A 20,137-nucleotide genomic window follows, 5' to 3' on the forward strand; every position below is an offset into this window, starting at 1 on the left:
TGTAGCAGGTAATGCCAGAGTGTTGTGTTCATTTCTGTGTGGACTTTGTTGTATGTAGACTATAGCCATGCACATGATTTTAAAAGTGCATATGTGTACAGAGTTTTGCAATTAATAATATTTGTATAACACATAAAGAGAAGCTCGCTCTCATGATCTTGAAGCAACTAATGGCTTGAAGGACGAAGGAAGCTCGCACACCGGCCCATATGGTCACTTTAGGCAGCTCGTCGTTATTCTTACTGGTTACCTCCCAAGACTCCCTTCTTCTCTGAAGCTGAGCGCTTCTTCTTCCTGCTCTTTGAGTTGTCATCATCGTCGTCATGGTCAGAGTCGTGGTCGGAGTGGGAATCATGGTCGGAGTCTGAATCAGAATCGTGGTCGGTGTCGGATCGTCCAGACTAAGATGTACTCACCCGTTGCAATTTTCCACCTACAGTGTACGCAATTAACCGCTCCTGCCAGGGTTACCCGTGCACATGCTACATAGCCATTCTTCCTCTTCTTGCTTCTTTGGCCAAATATGTTCTCTGCTCCAGTAACACCCAGGCGTGCACCTTGTACAGGGTTGCTCCAGCCTTGCCATCTTAACGAGTATATATGGTCATGCCTTCCCCTCCTCCGATCCAGTGGAAAAATCATTTCTGAGTAATACATTTGCGACGGAAGAAGTGGACTGTGAACATCTGCAATAGCATGATGACTAGCATAAGACACTGAATACTTTTCAGATACATAGTTGCACATGGCAGCTAAAATTTTCGTTTTTGTTGCAAAGCTTAGGGACGCAAACTCGGGCACGACTACACACTCGAACGCGTGGCTGGCGAACTTCTATAATTACAGAGGCCATGGATAAATAATGTGTCACTCCACTACATCTACAGTTGAAGCAAGTACAAAGGGAAACTGAATTTCCTGTTCCACTGATGTTCACATCCACCTGCAATCTCATGTATATACGCACAAAACATAGGTTGTTTTCAGAAAACCAGCAAAACTGAAGCAAGGGGTCTGTTCTGTTCATAAAACATATTTTTCACAAGATATTGAAACGACACATGAAACACCGATGCAGCAGAGATATATCCGGGCAGGAAAAAACGTTACACTTCTACAAGAAAGAAGAAAAACATCTTCCTAAATCGCTACAAGATGAACCGACTACAAGACGTATGTAGTACAGAATTACCAGGGGCGACAAAACAAAGTCTCCTTAGGCTAGAATAACAAGATGCCAACAACCATGAACCCCCAGCCTGCCAAAGAAAAACAAACATTAACGGGCCTGATCAGTTAAGTTACTGCAAGAGAGACCAAGCAAGAATTATGTCAGTACAAGATGCTTCGGACCATGAGCCAGTTAAATGACTGTGTGCGCTAAAAACCTGTAATCATGAATAGATGACTGTGTGTGCTCTGGCTAGCCAGAAATGGGACCTGGCACTATATGTACACAAAGCTACCCTATGTGAACAAAAGAAGCTTATGTTTTTTTTAGCCAGAGTAGGCCTACTTGGCTAAAGTATCCAAATACTCTTCTCATGATAGCATGAAGTGTCCTTAATTTAGCACAATATCCAAAAGAATTGCTGTAGGCCAACTGTCTTCCGCTAAACGTTGAAATTGTAGGTCAACTGAATATACCCGCCACTGTGTTTGTTTTAGGGGAATAAGTATGTTTCCTACTCATCATGTTGTTTTAGGAAATGGGCGATCTCTGAATTTCCGCCCAAAATATAATAGCGTCAAACACGTGCATAATTTGGAAGATCCTACACAAAGGGTACATAACCACTTACCAGTCAGCAGTAAACCCATGCCTGTTGCCAAAAACGAAGCATGCTTATTACATTCACTGTAAAAAGCAAGTGGTAGTTCTAGTGCCATATGACTCAGCAAAACAAGGCCAGATGATCACTTGCACATCGATGTCCCGATTAGTCAAGCATAAGAATATCTGCTGAAACTACCTCTGATTTGCTACAGTGCTACCCATGTGTGCAAATTATACAGAGTTGCTCCAGCCTTGCAATCTCTGAGCTTTCACCTGAATAGAGTTGCTCCAGCATAGCTGACTCTCTAGCTTCCGAGATCGTTTTCAGGTAAATCATTTTTGCAAGAAAAAAAATGCCTGTTGCAAAAAATCATTTCCGAGTCATAAATTTTGATGGAAGAAATGCACTGTGAGCATCTGCAATAACATAAATACGTCGACATCTAAAAAAAAAAATCCTTTTTCAGGTGATACGATCTTTTCAGGTAAATGAGGAGACACTAAACAGGTGATACACTCTATTCAGACAGTTGCACAAGACAGCAGAAAAAATGCTCTTTCTTGCAAAGCTAGGGGCGCAAATGTGGGCAAGACTGCACGCTCAAATGCGTAGCTGGCAAACTTCTATAATTGCAAATACCAGAACGAATGTGTGAGTCCACCCACAGAGTTTGACCTAACATTTTTAAGAAACAAGCGCAAGGTCCCTTTGTACATCCAGTCAGGGCTTAATGACGTTCTTCTGAAACCCAAAGGAAAATAAATTGTGTCCTTAATGAGCTGATCTGTCCGTGTTTTTAACTTATCCAGTTATAGTTTACATGGTCAAACAATAGATGATGCAAGCCCAAAGGGAAGACCATGGAAATTCCTGCACCACTGATGTTCACATTTACCTGCAACCTATACGCACAAAGATAGGTTCGGTTTTTTTTAAACAAGATAACATACTAAAACCGGAAAAAGGGGTTTGTTCTGTTCATAAAGTATGCAATCCAACTAACATTGTACCAGCAACCAGCACATTCAAACAAGAAAACCCAGCAGTCACACCTAAAAGAACAGTAAATGCTATTCTATTTGCTGAGAAAGGCTAGTCCATCATAGTTCAGATGATAACAACCACAACCCAACATTTTCAAACTTCCTAGTAAATATATCTCCTTGACTACTTCCAAGGTTCCCACTTTCCCAGTAGCTTCCTGTGGGAAAATGGCCACAAATAATATGCTTGACTGACTCTGCCTCTCCCGGGAGGTCTGATTTGCATTGTCCAAAGGCAACCCATCCACTGCTTTGCTTCCATTATCCCAGCTCCATAGTTCGCTATAGCAATGGATCCCCTTCCCATACACACAATCATCTGCCTTGTTTGTTGGTCATTTTGGTTATTCCCATTGTGTGCATCATCCAGCAGCCGCCTTCTTCCCGACAAGCCGCTTTCTGCTGGAAGCACCATCACCTCCGACGACGGCACTTTCGCCCTGGGATTCTTCTCCCCGTCCAGCTCCGGCAAAAAACATTACTACGTCGGAATATGGTACAAGAACATACCCAAAGACAATGTTGTGTGGGTTGCCAACCGTGCTATGCCAATCGCTAATCCTTCTTCTGCAACACTGGCCTTCACAAACGGATCCAATCTGGCCCTGTCAGACACCAACGGCCAGCTTCTCTGGATGTCAGATATCAGCGCCGCAGGAAATTCATCGTCAGAGGCAACTGGTGGAGAAGCCACGCTTGATAACAATGGGAATTTTATCCTTCGGTCATCACAGGGCATCATCTTATGGCAAAGCTTCGATTACCCGACCGACACTCTCCTTCCAGGTATGAACCTCAGGATCACCCACAAGACGCATGCACTACAACAGCTCGTCTCTTGGAGAAACACCCAAGACCCATCCACGCGCAACTTCTCATATGGTGCACACCCTGATGAGTTTCTGCGGCGTTTTTCATGGAATGGTTCGACACCATACTGGCAAAGTCCAGAGTGGAATAACTATTTGTTAGTAGGGCGGTACGTCGAGAGTGTCAGATCCACAATTCACTTCACACTGAATACTATTGATGATGAGGCGTACATTTCCTTTGGACTACCAGAACCAAGTGTCTCCTTAGTGCTACTGAAGATGGACTACTCAGGCAAGATGAAGTTACGAACCTGGAATAGCAACATGTCCAAATGGACTGACCTGCGTGTTGGAAATATGCCCTAGAGGCAATAATAAATGGTTATTATTATATTTCTGTGTTCATGATAATAGTCTATTATTCATGCTATAAGTGTATTGTCCGGAAATCGTAATACATGTGTGAATACATAGACCACAACTTGTCCCTAGTAAGCCTCTAGTTGACTAGCTCGTTGATCAACAGATAGTCATGGTTTCCTGACTATGGACATAGGATGTCATTGATAACGGGATCACATCATTAGGAGAATGATGTGATGGACAAGACCCAACTTAAGCATAGCATAAAAGATCGTGTAGTTTCGTTTGCTAGAGCTTTTCCAATGTCAAGTATCTTTTCCTTAGACTATGAGATCGTGCAACTCCCGGATACCGTAGGAGTGCTTTGGGTGTGCCAAACGTCACAACGTAACTGGGTGACTATAAAGGTGCATTACGGGTATCTCCGAAAGTGTCTGTTGGGTTGGCACGGATCGAGACTGGGATTTGTCACTCCGTGTGACGGAGAGGTATCTCTGGGCCCACTCGGTAATGCATCATCATAATGAGCTCAATGTGACTAAGGCGTTAGTCACGGGATCATGCATTGCGGTACGAGTAAAGAGACTTGCCGGTAACGAGATTGAACTAGGTATTGGGATACCGACGATCGAATCTCGGGCAAGTAACATACCGATTGACAAAGGGAATTGTATACGGATTGATTGAATCCTCGACACCGTGGTTCACCCGATGATATCATCGTGGAACATGTGGGAGCCAACATGGGTATCCAGATCCCGCTGTTGGTTATTGACCGGAGAGGCGTCTCGGTCATGTCTGCATGTCTCCCGAACCCGTAGGGTCTACACACTTAAGGTCCGGTGACGCTAGGGTTGTAGAGATACATGTATGCGGAAACCCGAAAGTTGTTCGGAGTCCCGGATGAGATCCCGGACGTCACGAGAGGTTCCGGAATGGTCCGGAGGTGAAGAATTATAGGAAGTCCAGTTTCGGCCACCGGAAAAGTTTCGGGGGTTATTGGTATTGTACCGGGACCACCGGAAGGGTCCCGGGGGTCCACCGGGTGGGGCCACCTGTCCCGGAGGGCCCCGTGGGCTGAAAGTGGAGGGGAACCAGCCCCTAGTGGGCTGGGGCGCCCCTAGGGTTGGGAACCCTAGGGGGGGAGTTCCCCCTTGCCTTGGGGGGCAAGGCAACCCCTTCCCTCCTTGGCCGCCGCCCCCCCTTGGAGATCCCATCTCCTAGGGCTGGCGCACCCCCCCAGGGGCCTATATAAAGGGGGGGGAGGGCAGTACACTACAGCCTTTGGCGCCTCCCTCCTCCCCTGCAACACCTCTCTCTCTCTCGCAGAAGCTCGGCGAAGCCCTGCCGGAGAGCCGCTACATCCACCACCACGCCGTCGTGCTGTTGGATCTCCATCAACCTCTCCTTCCCCCTTGCTGGATCAAGAAAGGAGGAGACGTCGCTGCACCGTACGTGTGTTGAACGCGGAGGTGCTGTACGTTCGGCACTCGGTCATCGGTGATTTGGATCACGGCGAGTACGACTCCGTCATCCACGTTCATTGGAACGCTTCCGCTCGCGATCTACAACGGTATGTAGATGCACTCCCTTCCCCTCGTTGCTAGTAGACTCCATAGATGCATCTTGGTGAGCGTAAGAAAATTTTAAAATTATGCTACGATTCCTAACAGTGGCATCATGAGCCAGGTCTATGCGTAGTTACTATGCACGAGTAGAACACAAAGTAGTTGTGGGCGTTGAGTTTGCCAATTCTTCTTACCGCTACTAGTCTTTTCTTGTTTCGGCGGCATTGTAGGATGAAGCGGCCCGGACCGACCTTACACGTACTCTTACGTGAGACAGGTTCCACCGACTAACATGCACAAGTTGCATAAGGTGGCTAGCGGGTGTCTGTCTCTCCTACTTTAGTCGGAACAGATTCGATGAAAAGGGTCCTTATGAAGGGTAAATAGAAATTGGCAAATCACGTTGTGGTCATACGTAGGTAAGAAACGTTCTTGCTAGAAACCTACAAACCACGTAAAAACTTGCAACAACAATTAGAGGACGTCTAACTTGTTTTTGCAGCAAGTGCTATGTGATGTGATATGGCCAGAAGATGTGATGAATGATATATGTGATGTATGAGATTGATCATATTCTTGTAATAGGAATCACGACTTGCATGTCGATGAGTATGACAACCGGCAGGAGCCATAGGAGTTGTCTTTATTATTTTGTATGACCTGCGTGTCATTGAATAACGCCATGTAATTTACTTTACTTTATTGCTAAACACGTTAGCTATAGAAGTAGAAGTAATCGTTGGCGTGACGACTTCATGAAGACACAATGATGGAGATCATGATGATCGAGATCATGGTGTCATGCCGGTGACAAAGATGATCATGGTGCCCCGAAGATGGAGATCAAAGGAGCATAATGATATTGGCCATATCATGTCACTATTTGATTGCATGTGATGTTTATCATATTTTTGCATCTTATTTGCTTAGAACGACGGCAGCAAGTAGGATGATCCCTTATAATAATTTCAAGAAAGTGTTCACCCTAACTGTGCACCGTTGCGAAGGTTCGTCGTGTCGAAGCACCACGTGATGATCGGGTGTGATAGATTCTTACGTTCGAATACAACGGGTGTTGATGAGCCTAGCATGTACAGACATGGCCTCGGAACACACGCAATACACTTAGGTTGACTTGACGAGCCTAGCATGTACAGACATGGCCTCGGAACACGGAGGACCGAAAGGTCGAGCATGAGTCGTATAGAAGATACGATCAACATGAAGATGTTCACCGATCTTGACTAGTCCGTCTCACGTGATGATCGGACACGGCCTAGTTGAGCTCGGATCATGTTTCACTTAGATGACTAGAGGGATGTCTGTCTGAGTGGGAGTTCATTAATAATTTGATTAGATGAACTCAATTATCATGAACTTAGTCTAAAATCTTTACACTATGTCTTGTAGATCAAATGGCCAACGTTGTCCTCAATTTCAACGCGTTCCTAGAGAAAACCAAGCTGAAAGATGATGGCAGCAACTATACGGACTGGGTCCGGAACCTAAGGCTCATCCTCATAGTAGCCAAGAAAGATTATGTCTTAGAAGCACCGCTAGGTGATGCACCAATCCCACAGAACCAAGACGTTATGAACGCTTGGCAATCACGTGCTGATGATTACTCCCTCGTTCAGTGCGGCATGCTTTACAGCCTAGAACCGGGTCTCCAAAAGCGTTTTGAGAAACATGGAGCATATGAGATGTTCGAGGAGCTGAAACTAGTTTTTCAAGCTCATGCCCGGGTCGAGAGATATGATGTCTCCGACAAGTTCTTCAGCTGTAAAATGGAGGAGAACAGTTCTGTTAGTGAGCACATACTCAGAATGTCTGGGTTGCACAACCGCTTGTCTCAGCTGGGAGTTAATCTCCCGGATGACGCGGTCATTGACAGAATCCTCCAGTCGCTTCCACCAAGCTACAAGAGCTTTGTGATGAACTACAATATGCAGGGGATGGAAAAGACCATTCCCGAGGTATATTCAATGCTGAAATCAGCGGAAGGGGAGATCAGAAAAGAACATCAAGTGTTGATGGTGAATAAAACCACCAAGTTCAAGAAGGGCAAGGGTAAGAAGAACTTCAAGAAGGACGGCAAGGGAGTTGCCGCGCCCGGTAAGCCAGTTACTGGGAAGAAGTCAAAGAATGGACCCAAGCCCGGGACTGAGTGCTTTTATTGCAAGGGAAGTGGTCACTGGAAGCGGAACTGCCCCAAATATTTAGCGGACAAGAAGAAGGCCGGCAACACCCAAGGTATATGTGATATACAAGTAATTGATGTGTACCTTACCAGTACTCGTAGTAGCTCCTGGGTATTTGATACCGGTGCGGTTGCTCATATTTGTAACTCAAATCAGGAACTACGGAATAAACGGAGACTGGCAGAGGACGAGGTGACGATGCGCGTCGGGAATGGTTCCAAGGTCGATGTGATCGCCGTCGGCACGCTACCTCTGCATCTACCCACGGGATTAGTTATAAACCTCAATAATTGTTATTTAGTGCCAGCTTTGAGCATGAACATTGTGTCTGGATCTCGTTTAATTCGAGATGGCTACTCATTTAAATCCGAGAATAATGGTTGTTCTATTTATTTGAGAGAGATGTTTTATGGTCATGCCCCGCTGGTCAATGGTTTATTTTTGATGAATCTCGAACATGATGTTACACATGTTCATAGTGTGAATACCAAAAGATGTAAAGTTGATAACGATAGTCCCACATACTTGTGGCACTGCCGGCTTGGTCACATTGGTGTCAAGCGCATGAAGAAGCTCCATGCAGATGGACTTTTGGAGTCTCTTGATTACGAATCATTTGACACGTGCGAACCATGCCTTATGGGTAAGATGGCCAAGACTCCGTTCTCCGGAACAATGGAGCGAGCAACCAACTTATTGGAAATCATACATACCGATGTGTGTGGTCCAATGAGTGTTGAGGCTCGCGGAGGATATCGTTATGTTCTCACTCTCACTGATGATTTAAGTAGATATGGATATGTCTACCTGATGAAACACAAGTCTGAAACCTTTGAAAAGTTCAAGGAATTTCAGAGTGAGGTTGAGAATCAACGTGACAGGAAAATAAAATTCTTACGATCATATCGTGGTGGAGAATATTTAAGTCACGAATTTGGTACACACTTAAGGAAATGTGGAATAGTTTCACAACTCACGCCGCCTGGAACACCTCAAAGAAATGGTGTGTCCGAACGTCGTAATCGCACTCTATTGGATATGGTGCGATCTATGATGTCTCTTACCGATTTACCGCTCTCATTTTGGGGTTATGCTTTAGAGACTGCCGCATTCACTTTAAATAGGGCACCGTCGAAATCCGTTGAAACGACACCGTATGAATTATGGTTTGGGAAGAAACCTAAGCTGTCGTTTCTAAAAGTTTGGGGATGCGATGCTTATGTCAAGAAACTTCAACCTGAAAAGCTCGAACACAAATCGGAAAAATGCGTCTTCATAGGATACCCTAAGGAAACTATTGGGTATACCTTCTACCTCAGATCCGAAGGCAAGATCTTCGTTGCCAAGAACGGGTCCTTTCTAGAGAAGGAGTTTCTCTCGAAAGAATTGAGTGGGAGGAAAGTGGAACTTGATGAGGTGATAGTCACCCCTTCCGAACCGGAAAGTAGCGCAACGCGGGAAAATGTTCCTGTGGTGCCTACACCGACTGAGGAGGAAGTTAATGATGATGATCATGAAGCTTCGGATCAAGTTGCCACTGAACTTCGTAGGTCCACAAGGACACGTTTCGCACCAGAGTGGTACGGCAACCCTGTCCTGGAAATCATGTTGTTAGACAACGGTGAACCTTCGAACTATGAAGAAGCGATGGCGGGCCCGGATTCCGACAAATGGCTAGAAGCCATGAAATCCGAGATAGAATCCATGTATGAAAACAAAGTATGGACTTTGACTGACTTGCCCGATGAGCGGCGAGCCATAGAAAACAAATGGATCTTTAAGAAGAAGACGGACGCAGATGGTAATGTGACCATCTACAAAGCTCGACTTGTCGCTAAGGGTTATCGACAAGTTCAAGGGGTTGACTACGATGAGACTTTCTCGCCCATAGCGAAGCTGAAGTCCGTCCGAATAATGTTAGCAATTGCCGCATACTATGATTATGAGATATGGCAGATGGACGTCAAAACGGCATTCCTTAACGGCTTCCTTAAGGAAGAGTTGTATATGATGCAGCCGGAAGGTTTTGTCGATCCTAAGAATGCTAACAAAGTGTGCAAGCTCCAGCGCTCAATCTATGGGCTGGTGCAAGCATCTCGGAGTTGGAACATTCGCTTTGATGAGATGATCAAAGCGTTTGGGTTTACACAGACTTATGGAGAAGCCTGTGTTTACAAGAAAGTGAGTGGGAGCTCTGTAGCATTTCTCATATTATATGTGGATGACATATTATTGATGGGAAATGATATAGAATTCTTGGAAAGTATAAAGGCCTATTTGAATAAGTGTTTTTCAATGAAGGACCTTGGAGAAGCTGCTTACATATTAGGCATCAAGATCTATAGAGATAGATCAAGACGCCTCATTGGTCTTTCACAGAGTACATACCTTGACAAGATATTGAAGAAGTTCAGTATGGATTAGTCCAAGAAGGGGTTCTTGCCTGTATTGCAAGGTGTGCAATTGAGCACGGCTCAATGCCCGACCACGGCAGAAGATATAGAAGAGATGAGTGTCATCCCCTATGCCTCGGCCATAGGGTCTATTATGTATGCCATGCTGTGTACCAGACCTGATGTAAACCTTGCCGTAAGTTTGGTAGGAAGGTACCAAAGTAATCCCGGCAAGGAACACTGGACAGCGGTCAAGAATATCCTGAAGTACCTGAAGAGGACTAAGGATATGTTTCTCGTTTATGGAGGTGACGAAGAGCTCGTCGTAAAGGGTTACGTCGACGCTAGCTTCGACACAGATCCGGATGACTCGAAGTCACAGACCGGATACGTGTATATTTTGAATAGAGGAGCAGTAAGCTGGTGCAGTTGCAAGCAAAGCGTCGTGGCGGGATCTACATGTGAAGCGGAATACATGGCAGCCTCGGAGGCAGCACAGGAAGCAGTCTGGATGAAGGAGTTCATTACCGACCTAGGGGTGATTCCCAATGCGTCGGGCCCGATGACTCTCTTCTGTGACAATACTGGAGCTATTGCCCTTGCGAAGGAGCCCAGGTTTCACAGGAAGACCAGGCATATCAAGCGTCGCTTCAACTCCATTCGTGAAAGTGTTCAAAATGGAGACATAGATATTTGTAAAGTACACACGGACCTGAATGTAGCAGATCTGTTGACTAAACCTCTCCCTAGGGCAAAACATGATCAACACCAGGACGCAATGGGTGTTCGATTCATCACAATGTAACTAGATTATTGACTCTAGTGCAAGTGGGAGACTGTTGGAAATATGCCCTAGAGGCAATAATAAATGGTTATTATTATATTTCTGTGTTCATGATAATAGTCTATTATTCATGCTATAAGTGTATTGTCCGGAAATCGTAATACATGTGTGAATACATAGACCACAACCTGTCCCTAGTAAGCCTCTAGTTGACTAGCTCGTTGATCAACAGATAGTCATGGTTTCCTGACTATGGACATAGGATGTCATTGATAACGGGATCACATCATTAGGAGAATGATGTGATGGACAAGACCCAACTTAAGCATAGCATAAAAGATCGTGTAGTTTCGTTTGCTAGAGCTTTTCCAATGTCAAGTATCTTTTTCTTAGACCATGAGATCGTGCAACTCCTGGATACCGTAGGAGTGCTTTGGGTGTGCCAAACGTCACAACGTAACTGGGTGACTATAAAGGTGCATTACGGGTATCTCCGAAAGTGTCTGTTGGGTTGGCACGGATCGAGACTGGGATTTGTCACTCCGTGTGACGGAGAGGTATCTCTGGGCCCACTCGGTAATGCATCATCATAATGAGCTCAATGTGACTAAGGCGTTAGTCACGGGATCATGCATTGCGGTACGAGTAAAGAGACTTGCCGGTAACGAGATTGAACTAGGTATTGGGATACCGACGATCGAATCTCGGGCAAGTAACATACCGATTGACAAAGGGAATTGCATACGGATTGATTGAATCCTCGACACCGTGGTTCACCCGATGATATCATCGTGGAACATGTGGGAGCCAACATGGGTATCCAGATCCTGCTGTTGGTTATTGACCGGAGAGGCGTCTCGGTCATGTCTGCATGTCTCCCGAACCCGTAGGGTCTACACACTTAAGGTCCGGTGACGCTAGGGTTGTAGAGATACATGTATGCGGAAACCCGAAAGTTGTTCGGAGTCCCGGATGAGATCCCGGATGTCACGAGAGGTTCCGGAATGGTCCGGAGGTGAAGAATTATAGGAAGTCCAGTTTCGGCCACCGGGAAAGTTTCGGGGGTTATCGGTATTGTACCGGGACCACCGGAAGGGTCCCGGGGGTCCACCGGGTGGGGCCACCTGTCCCGGAGGGCCCCGTGGGCTGAAAGTGGAGGGGAACCAGCCCCTAGTGGGCTGGGGCGCCCCCTTGGGCCTCCCCCCCATGCGCCTAGGGTTGGGAACCCTAGGGGGGGGGGGAGTTCCCCCTTGCCTTGGGGGGCAAGGCAACCCCTTCCCCCCTTGGCCGCCGCCCCCCCCCCCCTTGGAGATCCCATCTCCTAGGGCTGGCGCACCCCCCCAGGGGCCTATATAAAGGGGGGGGAGGGAGGGCAGTACACTACAGCCTTTGGCGCCTCCCTCCTCCCCTGCAACATCTCTCTCTCTCTCGCAGAAGCTCGGCGAAGTCCTGCCGGAGAGCCGCTACATCCACCACCACGTCGTCGTGCTGTTGGATCTCCATCAACCTCTCCTTCCCCCTTGCTGGATCAAGAAAGGAGGAGACGTCGCTGCACAGTACGTGTGTTGAACGCGGAGGTGCTGTACGTTCGGCACTCGGTCATCGGTGATTTGGATCACGGCGAGTACGACTGCGTCATCCACGTTCATTGGAACGCTTCCGCTCACGATCTACAACGGTATGTAGATGCACTCCCTTCCCCTCGTTGCTAGTAGACTCCATAGATGCATCTTGGTGAGCGTAAGAAAATTTTAAAATTATGCTACGATTCCTAACACTGCGATCAGAACCTAAACAGGAATGCAACAAATTTGGTTACTGTGGTCCATTCGGTTACTGCGACAACACGCAGCCTATTGCGACATGCAAGTGTATTGATGGCTTTGAGCCAAACAACAAGCAAGACTGGACGGCCCACAGGTTTTCACAGGGATGCCACCGGATGGAAGCATTAAGATGTGGTCAGCGGGATGGCTTCTTAAATTTGCCAAGCATGAAGGTTCCCCACGAGTCCTTGCATGTTAAGAATATAAGCTTAGATGAATGCATAGCAGAATGCACCAGCAACTGCTCCTGCACGGCGTATGCTTTCGCCAATACGAGCACCAAGGACATCAATGGGGATGAAACTAGGTGCCTATTATGGAACGGAGATTTGATTGACACAGAGAAGCTCATTGGACAAGGGCAAAACCTCTATATCCGGGTTAATGGATTGAGTGGTACAGTCTACTGTCTCTGCTTCTCTGCTTGCGTTAGTAGATATACCCTCTATTTTATGGGTCCAATGGAGCTCCAGTAATATCTCCCTTAGTACTATTTACAATGTCAGTACAAGTAAGGTTTAAATTAGTAGTGGCGGGAAAAGATTAGAGGGTAAAGAATTGATAATGCCATGATGGAACAGTTTGGCGCAGCATATATGCTGTCTGTGAATCACTACAATATTTTTAATACGAAAACATAACAGTTTATCCAATTGGAGGGTGCAGATTAGCAGCAACTTGGATGCAGAATGAAAATATGAGCCTGCAGGAGTTGGCAATACTGCATAATTTATCAAGGAACAACTTCTAATACATGTTTCAGACATCTGAGGTGGCTGGAAACATTTGGCCAGCAGCCAACATAGTAGTTCCAAAGTCTATATATATCCAATCTCAGTCAATGTATAGGAAGTGAGCCTAGCTCATATGGGCGGGAGAGTGAATGTACAGTCCCACCGCCCTCGTCCGAGTCCTGTTTTATTGGACTTGAATTTGGGTTACTATCTATTTCCTATTAATAGAAAATGTAGTTGCTCCTACAAGTTCATACAATCCAAGTCAATATACAAGATATACATACCTATAGAAGGAAACCTTCAAGTTTTGGCATAAGTTGTCTATGCCATCTGATTATATTGTATAAAAAAATTGGGAATGACAACCACTCCATCCAGTTCAACATAACATGTTGTGTGAGATTTTAATTTGAAGTGTCAAGCAGAAGTTTTGTATGTCCAAAATGTTACCATACTCGTGATGCAAATGTTCATGTGAAACAAATAGATTGCTTGAGAGTGAGACAATGTGCAGGTAGTTCTACTTGCAAGAAGTATTTGGCTTGAGAAACTAACTATTTAGAAAATCTTTAAATCATAATTGCTCACAGATTGAATTTTGGCAGATAAAAAGCGGAAGAGCACTGTTTTAAAAATTACACTGCCAGTCGTAACAAGCTTGCTCATAATCATATGGGTGTGCCTTGTTTGGATCTGCTGCTTGGGAGGTAGAACACAGTTCCATACTTTTCTCCGTGTATTTCCCTAGAGCATGATTGTGCAGGCCAATGCTATTCCATATTTCTATGTGCTATGTTCCTTTATTATAATGTTTGCATCAATGTTCCTGATAGGCAAACAAAGAGACAAGAAAATTTGGAAGAAGCTGATGTCAGGAACTTCGAGCACTTCAGTTGAACTTTGCGACGGAAACTTAAAGTATCATTCTATTAGCTTCAAAGAAATTGTACTTGCAACAAACAATTTCTCTAACTCCGACAAGCTTGGACATGGAGGTTTTGGCAATGTTTACAAGGTAACGTGAATTTTTATCTTATCGAGCAACATAACTGTATTTCCATCTTGTTTGACCTAAAAATGGATGTGTCCAGGGAACGTTAGAAGATGGTACAGAAATTGCTGTGAAAAGGCTTAGGAAGGGTTCTGGCCAGGGGGTACTGGAGTTCAGAAATGAAGTACTACTCATTGCAAAGTTGCAGCATAAAAACTTGGTTAGACTTCTCGGTTTCTGCATCCATGGAGATGAGAAACTATTAATATATGAATACTTACCTAACAGAAGTCTCGGCTTCTCGGCTTCTGTAGTGCCATGCTTTTCGGTATGTTCTGCTTACGTATTGCCAATTTCAGTAAGTCATGAAATCAACCAGAATAACTGATGCCATCCCTCAATTGATGCTATTGGTAGCAGATGCCACAAGAAAATCAATGCTTAATTGGCCAACAAGATTCGAGATAATCAAAGGTGTAGCTAGAGGACTTCTTTATCTTCATCAAGATTCAAGGTTGAAGATAATTCACAGGGATCTCAAAGCAAGCAATATATTATTAGATGCTGAAATAAGCCCTAAGATATCTGATTTTGGTATAGCAAGGATATTTGGTGGCGATCAGCAGCAAGAAAATACCAACCGCGTTGTTGGCACATAGTGAGTGATATACTGCATGAGTGATCTTTATACATTATTCTTGTGTTTGACCAAAATTATGTTATGTTCTCCTAACTGGGACATTCTTGAAACAGCGGTTACATGTCACCTGAATATGCTTTGAACGGAGTGTTCTCTGTCAAGTCTGATGTATACAGCTTTGGAGTTTTACTACTAGAGATTGTGAGTGGCTCAAAGACCAGCTCTGTGCACCTAAAAGCAGACTTCCCAAGCATTATAGCCTCTGTAAGTACAATGACATGTTCGAATTTCTGCAAGTATAGTAAATATATGCATCTTTGAAGGGATGAGATATGATGAATGCAGGCATGGAGCTTATGGAAGGATGGGAACATAAAGGATTTTGTTGACTCGTCAATGGTGGCGAGTTGTTCACCTGATGAAACTGTACGGTGCATCCATATATATTGGACTTTTGTGTGTTCAAGACAGCCCAAATGCGCGGCCACTCGTGTCATCAATCGTGTCCTTTCTGGAGAATGGAGATATATCACTTCCACCTCCAAAAGAGTCTGTGTATTTTGCTGAAAACAACAATGGAAATGATGGAGCAGCAGAAAATACTGTAAATTCTGCAAATAACATGAGCATTACAGTGGTAGAGGGACGCTAGTACTTAGCAGTCCAATCTCTGTATATGCTGTGGGTACTTTTTACAACTGTATACTGGATAAGAAACTGGTATTTTTGCATTGAAGAACAAGAAGCTTTGTTTTAATATAGAGAATGTATTTCATGTCCGGTAGCTCCAGCAAATGGCGGAGATCTAAATGTTCGTATTAAAGCAAAGTTAAAAAAGGCACGCCTAAGCGAGCGCTTAAGTGCGCCTAGGCTCTAGGCGCTAGCAAAACGCCAGCGCATAACTGCGCTTAATCTGCGCATAAGCATGCGCTTTGGTCAGAAAAGGGCAAGGCGGTGACAAAACGTACAATTAACGTCTAGCGCTTTTTTGAACTATGTATTAAAGACCCTTCTCACCAAGAATTTTGGATGCATAAAAGAAGGCAAGTTAACCAGTTAAATTTTGTATGCTTAAAAAAAGGTAGTATAACTATACAAGTGTATAACCAAATTTTGTTATACTTAGAGAACGGGTACCACGCGCGGCCTCCCGGTCTGCCATACTATTTGTTATATGAACTAACAATTATCTACTATCTAACACCAAGCCGATTTTTTTTCTTAATCTAGGCCAATTGTTATTTCGATTGAGTAGAATGTATATATCTTAATTTCGCATGCAATATGTCTGTTAGTTACTATGGAGTTTTTTTATAAGCACGAGCATTAATCAGATAGGTCACTTTATTGTGTCAGACTAAACAACATGTGTGAAGTTTGACAGAAATCATGTAGAAAAGCAACTTCAAATCACATTAGAAAATATACAAACGCTTAACTAGAAAAAAAAAAAGACATCCTGTCGCACTGATTGAAAGTGCGTAAAGTATACTGTAATATAAGCCTTAACCAAACCAGTGCCATCTGACCAGCAATAAGAAACTTATGTAGGAGAATGTGATGAACAACACTAAGATTATCCGTCACCTCTTTATCGGGTTAAGCACTCTGCCGTCCCTCCTGTCCCCATGCTTCAGCGTGCAACACACTTATGGAGCTCTCTCCCTCTCCCTCTGTCTCTCTCTCTTCTTTCAAGGGATTGAAAATTGAAAAACAGGCCAGCAGCTGGTTTCTTCTTGCAGGCATTTTCACAAACACCTTGTGCCCACTCTAGCTCGCTGCTCACGGTCACCATCATGCCAAAGGCACCACGACTCGCTCGTAGCAAAGTTCCAACCAAACGGCATATGGGCTCCGCTAATCCACATCGAATAGGCTGTGAGAAAGAGTTAATTGCATAAAACCATCACATTTGGGACATCGTTTGCAGAAAATCACAAGGTTATTAATTTTTTGCAAAAACACCGCACATTCAGTAAACTTTTTGTAAAAAGCATTGATCGAGTGATTTAGGTCGTTTGATCACTTTCTGACCAGTGGGGCCGAATTGTCAGGAACTGACTTAGCAAAACATTTACATATACACCCTTAGATCTTAAAACAAAAAGCAATCAACCCCTTCTCCCTCCCTCGCGGACAGAAGCTCACGTGCAGCGTCCACGGCGTGGACTTCGCGGAGGCAGCCGCCGGGAGCTCTGCCTTCAAGCCACGGCGGCGCCGGCCGGGATGCCGTGGCCGCGCCTCGGCCGTCTGCCGGAGATGCCCAGCGCCGCTCGACGCCGTGGATGGGGGCCAACCTCCATGCGCGTTCCTAGGGTCATCTGTTGTGTTGGAGGAGCTCGCTCCCGTGGATGCACGCGCCCAGGTGCCACCGGAGACTCGTCGGATGTGACGCAGCTGCGAGTTCGTCGGCTGCTCGTGGGCAGGGGCGAGGCACTTCGAGCACGTCGGCACCCCCGTGGACAGGGAGGCGCCGGCGGCGAGGTCCGCGTGGATTGGGGTGGCAGATGCTCGGCGGATCGATCGATCCACTCGATCTCTGGAGCTTGGCGGCCGGACTTGAAGCGGATACGAAGGCAGGCGGCGTAGGGGCGACTAAGGACGCCCGGATCCGATTGATGGAGGCGGTTGGCGGAGCTCCGGCCCCGGCGGGGGTCCTTGGATGTGGCCATGAGCAAGGAACCACCGGCAACAAGCTCCTCTGTACACGCCGGCCATGAGCTCGTACAGGTGGTTGGTGGCTCCCGTGTACACGGGTGAAGGAGAAGATAACCTTATCCTTTGAATATTTTACTTTTTCATCCATCACTTTTCTCTTATTTACGGGAAAGCCCCGCTGTTCGTGTTTTTTTTACCAAATCAGCTTCTTATATCGGGCCCCACTGTCAGAAAGCGATCAAACTAGCTAAATCCCCCTATTAGTGCTTTTTGTAAAAGGTTTACTGAATACGCGGTGGTTTTTGCAAAAAATTAGTGACCTCGTGATTTTCTAGAAACGATGCCCCAAATGTGATGGTTTTTATGCAATTAACTCTCTGAGAAACAACTAGGTCCATTCATAATTAAAGCCCTAATTGAATTGGCATTTCATGGCGCAATACCCCTGTAAAATATAGACCTTTGTCGGTCGTTTTTATTACCAGCACAAAATCAAGTGTGGTATGTATTATACACCTGTAAAATAAATACAGGTGTATAAAAATACCCCATGCCAAGCGCGGCCTAAAGCGCGCACCTCTGAAGCTCTCGCCCCGCCCAGACGGCCTCGCGCGGCAGCCAAGCCGTCCGTCGGCGTGGCGTCACATCTTAGCGTGGGGAGGAGGAAGAAGGTGCGGCATCTCCGCCAACATTTTGTCCTCCTGCCCACCGGCGATGCGGCGTCTCCGCCCCCACCCTTGTGCTCCTCTTTTTTTTTAGGTGAGCTTTTTTTTTTAGGAAAACCTCTCACGCAGCTGGACCAAGGGCTTTCTTTGGTGATTCCGACCAGCCCAGCCCAGCCCAGCCACGGTTATGGGCCTGGCATTCATTCACGCCGTTCTCAAACAGAGGGGAAAAAACGCAGCTTTGTACTGCATGCTCACTCACTCTGTTTCATCGTTTACTGCAGTTTGCAGGGATTCAACTGGCTTGTTTCTTGGCGCTTCAGCCATACGTTGCAGAGGTATTTCTGGTCCGGCTATCCTTGAAGCTCTGGCGTGTCGCGAAGGTCTGGCACTAGCCAACGATCTTGGTGCTACGCATGTGGTTATAGCATCTGATTGTAAGGGGGTCGTCCAGGACATCATGAACAACATCGGAGGAGAGTACGGTCCGGTCGTCAGGGAAATACGGGAGACATCTACGATGTTTCAGCTTTGTACCTTCACTTTTGAAGGAAGAGAGACTAATATAGAGACACATAGCCTCGCTAGACATGCCTTGGGTCTGAATCGTGGACGCCATGTGTGGCTCATAAATCCACCAGACCTCAATTGTATCCCTATAAACTTATGGTAAATGTTTAGATCCGGTGCACCGGCCGAAACTTCGGCCGGCTCCTGCCTCGTCACGCACAACACACACGCACATATAACAACTTCTCCCCCGATGTGGGCCCGTGCATCTTATCCATCCCTCCTCGCACCGTTCCCACGCAGTTCGCGCGCGCCCGCGAGCCGTGCCCCCGAGCTCCGTCGCCCCGCACCCCGCCTCCTCGTCGCCCGGCCCCACCGCCTCGCCGGCCGGTCGCCGGAGGGCGCCGCCACCGTCGGGTCTCGACCCCATCCACCGCTTTTTTTCCAGCTACTCAGAGCGCCGACGGCGAGAATCAACGGGACAAGCTACTACCTCGACTGGCAGCCACGTCGGCGGAGCACACAGATGGTACAACCGGCTGGGGAGGGAGCTACAATCGCGTACTGGTTTTGCTGGAACTAGTAACGGCGGCGAGCTGCAGGATTCACCCCGACGAGCTGCTGGGGTCACCACGACAAGTTTAGATTGGAGTGGGCGGGGTGATGCTGCAACCACGGATCACGTTTGCTGGAACCGGCGTAGTGTTTTGCTGGAAGTAGCACCCAAAAATGCTTCCATCAGAGTTGTTTTTGCTGGACCAACAGATTTTGCTACATCCGGCAACGTATTTTGCTACAGCCGGCATCGTTTTTTGCTGGAACCAGTCAACTGTCCGCTACGAACACCAGCGCGGCAGAAAGCTGCAACCAGGGTGGACAAATGCTACAACCGACTTTTGCTTTTTGTTACGACCGGCTGCAGTTTTCGCTACAACCAAGTTTGGTGGGCATGGTGACCGCGGGCGGCGACAACAGGCGGCGCTGCTCCAAGCAACTACTGGCGTCGCGGCTTTTTTGCTGGATGCTACAACCATGTTACAAAATTGCTACTACCGGTGCCCCATCGAGCTACAACCGCCATCGCGGTTTGCTGCATCCCACGACGGATGTATGTTTTGCTGGAACCGACACTCGATTTTGCTGGAAGGCTGCGAGTGAGATGTTACAA

General features: G+C 46.3%; 1 pseudogene; it reads left to right on the top strand.

The window, feature by feature from the left end:
* The first annotated feature begins 3,069 nt into the window (after nt 1-3,069).
* LOC123146159 (G-type lectin S-receptor-like serine/threonine-protein kinase B120) lies at nt 3,070-15,788 on the top strand (annotated as a pseudogene).
* The last annotated feature ends 4,349 nt before the right edge of the window (nt 15,789-20,137 follow it).

This window comes from Triticum aestivum, chromosome 6D (assembly GCF_018294505.1).
Source record: "Triticum aestivum cultivar Chinese Spring chromosome 6D, IWGSC CS RefSeq v2.1, whole genome shotgun sequence".
Classification (NCBI taxonomy): domain Eukaryota; kingdom Viridiplantae; phylum Streptophyta; class Magnoliopsida; order Poales; family Poaceae; genus Triticum; species Triticum aestivum.